This window comes from Myzus persicae, unplaced genomic scaffold (assembly GCF_001856785.1).
Source record: "Myzus persicae strain clone G006 unplaced genomic scaffold, MPER_G0061.0, whole genome shotgun sequence".
Classification (NCBI taxonomy): Eukaryota; Metazoa; Arthropoda; class Insecta; order Hemiptera; family Aphididae; genus Myzus; species Myzus persicae.
Genome location: NW_019100947.1, coordinates 4,292 through 8,099, shown reverse-complemented (window position 1 = coordinate 8,099; position 3,808 = coordinate 4,292). Strand labels below are relative to the sequence as shown.

Here is a 3,808-nt window from a genome sequence, read left to right as displayed (position 1 = left end):
TGAAATATATAATAATATGTATTCTAGCATCAATTGGAGAAACAAAAAACAAGTTTTATATACACAGGAGAAGACATAACGATAATAAAGCGCAAATTAGAAGAATGCATGAAACTCAATCTTGATCTGTCAAAGAAATTCAGTAACCTCGACTGTCCTTTCGTAAGATATTATATCTAAGCGAGTTATTTGATAGTAGAATCTTAAAAAATAACATTGTTCGTAATTAATTTAATTCAAAAGTATAAATCCGTATAATTTTGTTATAATATCGTTATTTATAAATATTTTTATTTTATTAAGTTCACAGATTCAATTTAAAAGTATATTGTTCGTAGCATAAAGTAAATATATTTTGTATATTGTTTAATAAAATGCGCGTAGGTCCATTTTATTTAAATAAAATTTAAAAAATGTCTTTTGACCTCCCCTCAGAGTAATAGTTGATATTTAAGTATAGTAATGCAAATTGTATTTTACAGTATCAGTCAAAATATGGTAAAATTGAAGACAAGGAACCGGCAATAAAATGCGGTAAATTCCATAACTATAATTTACCATCTATATATTATCGATAATAATTATAAACTGAATTTGTATTTAGCCATTTACAATATATAGTAGTTAATCAATAATAACCTCGTGATCGTATTATGGAGTCAAGAAAAAAAGTACAATTTATACTTTAAATGCTAATTTAAATTTTATATTGAAATACAATTAATATCAATTTATAAACTGAATGCTGGGGTTGTAGAGTTGGTGATCAAATTAATATTCTTATAGTTTAAAATAAACTAAGAATTTTATTCAATGCTAAAAATATCCTACATCTAGTTAAGCACATTGAATATGAGAGTAAATTGTGTATACACCTGACCGCATGGATATTAAGTATTTTGAATGATTTTAATGGTAGGCACTTACATACATATTCTATGATTGTTTTCAGTTGTCACGTTTTAAATGTTGGACTAATTATTTATTTCAGGTTCAATAAAAGAAATACATTACGAAAATAAAATATTTGCTCTGGAACAAGTGATCAAAAGGTATACTTAACCTTGTATTATACTTGAAGAAATGCAATTAAAATATACATGCTTTTTGTTGTGTTCAATAGATTACATTTAAAATATGACAGCCAAGAGAAAAAACAGCTTCAATATCGAGGCGTAGTGATTAAAAGTTTGTATGATGTAAAAATAGCAGTAGATAGAGAAAAAGCTACAAGAGCCTTGCTCGAAAAACAAAAATATAATATAATCTATGATAAATTAGAAGTCTTGAGTAAAGATTCAAAGATTAAAAAACTACAGGTAACAGTATGAAACAATAATATCATGATGTCAGTTAAATTGAATAATAGTATAGTAGTATATTGTTTAAATAGATTCAAAAGGAAGATTATGATCATAAATGTAAATTACTAAATAGACAGTCAACGTTGCTCTGCAGACGAGTAAGAAATGATTTTAAGAGAATGGAGTCCATGAAAAAGAGTGCTTATTACCTTATCACATAAAAATTTGTTGAATATAATATAAGTGATGTCAATCATTGTTTTTTTTATTTTTTTAAAGACATCTGGAGAGCAAATAAAGTTTTTGAAGGCGTGGAACAAAAAAATGATGAATTACGAAATAAGACTGAACAGGCTGAGAAATTAGAGGAATCTATGAAAACGCAATTAGAATTTAATATCAAATGCCAAAAACGCCAACAATTAGAAGCCAACCAAATGAAAGCTACTATTGAAGAGGTAAAACAATTTTCTCAAAATAACCTGGAGTGATTGACTTTCTGACGATCTCCGTATTTAATACATTTTAGTATTATACATTACATTAATACAATGTTTTCTTGTTGAAAATAACTATTTACTCATACATTTTGTATGTAATATTACTTAAATAAAGTGTTTATTGGAGTATGTTATACTTTAGTTTGAGAAAAAAATCCATAAAATGCAAGAAGAGTTGAATAATACTAAACAAAAAAATAATGAATTGACAACCGCAGTTGCACGATTTCAGACGTCAAGTGAATTTGATAAGAAAATTCAATCGAAAAATATTAACGAAGCAAAAATTGAAATTGGAAAATTGGCAGTTGAAAATAAAAAATTAACGTAATTAGTATCATTTATGTTTAATATTGTTTTTATAAGGAAGATGAAATAATATCATCTTTTAACACTAATTAAGTAACAACCGAATGCATATCTATTTTTAGATTTGAAAACAAATGTCTTTCGAAGTTGAAGGACGAAAATAAATTATTACAATCCAGATTAATGACTGGAGAACGGAATTTGTTATACCTTCAAACGAAATTTGATAAATTGTACAACGAGAAACAACGCCAGATAAATGTGTCGAGAATACCCAAGTACTTGAAAAAATTGTTATAATATCCTAAATTATAAATTAAATTGTTCAATGTGTGTTGCAGATTGTAGTTACAATGAAGAAGAAAGTCTCTTTTCCAGTTTTATTCAAGAACATAAAATGTCCACGGTTTTATAATATACATTAATTTTTGTTATACATAAATTTAATAATATAATAAATATACATATCAAATTTTTTTTTCATTTTTTGAATAGTTAAAAGTTTCAAAAGCAATTTAAAGTTTGAATTTTAATTCTTGAACGAGTAACTACCTAGGTAACATAAGTAGAAGGCTTGTTTCAAAGTTCCTAGGGAAATATGTTGTTTAATATTCGTTTTAAATAATTATATCCAGGGTGATTTCCAAGAATTTCCTGGCGATGCAGTACTATACCTGATGAGACGTAAACTCTCCCGGGTCTGCAATACTTCATTACTACTACAATTTACTAAGCTAGGAGAGCATGGGACATTATTCGTATTATGCAGTTGGTAAGGTAGAAAAATTTGGTTGAGCCATTATTATAGGCAATATCGTTTTACATATTGAAATTAAAAATAGGTTGACAGTAACAAAATATTTAAATATTTAAATTACAAATACAGGTAACAGGTTAACGGTAATACAATTGATAATAAATATTTAAAATGATAATCACAATATCAGCAGTGAAGCCAATTCATAGTGTAGCAATAAAATTTATAAGTTTATAACAATTCAGGAGAGTTTACACTTTTCCTTCTGGTAAACCTAATACGTATTGACTCGGGAGAGTTTACCAAACAATCAGGAGAGTTTACAATATTAATATTCAATACTTAACACGACCTCTAGTCGTATTATGAATACCTAGTTTATAGGTCAATTATTAAGCATAAACCACAAAAGAATCGTAGTTTGTCACCGATTGGACATTGAGTTCAGATACGGTAAAACGAAAGACACACTGAAAGGTGTTTAGGGTATTTCGTTAGAACAATAAATATAATAGAATCCATAAAAGATTTTAGAAGCAATTTGATGGTTGCGATCATAATACACTAAACTGTGTAATTAAATTATCTTAATATATATAAATCTCGTGTCACAATGTTTGTCCTCAATGGACTCCTAAACCACTTGACCGATTTTGATGAAATTTTTTACTCCGCGTGTAATTTGGTCCAACTTAAAAGATAGGATAGTTTTTATTTCAAATTTTTTAATACATTAAATATTTTAATAAATTTAAAATTTATTATTTTTATTATTATTATTATTTTTATTTTTTATTTTTTTTATATTTTTATTTTTTTTAATATTATTATTTTATATATTTAATACTAGCTGACCCGGCCACGCGTTGCTGTGGATAAAGTTATTGTTATATTACATTATAGTAAACAATCTAAGAGGAACAATAAGAGAACATCAG

At 26.4% G+C, this 3,808-nt stretch overlaps 1 long non-coding RNA gene across 1 annotated transcript; it reads left to right on the top strand.

Annotated features, from left to right (window-relative positions):
* The first annotated feature begins 2,085 nt into the window (after window positions 1-2,085).
* LOC111026974 lies at window positions 2,086-2,375 on the top strand. The gene is made up of 2 exons (XR_002603751.1): window positions 2,086-2,131; window positions 2,236-2,375. It is a non-coding gene; the product is annotated as an uncharacterized LOC111026974 (long non-coding RNA).
* The last annotated feature ends 1,433 nt before the right edge of the window (window positions 2,376-3,808 follow it).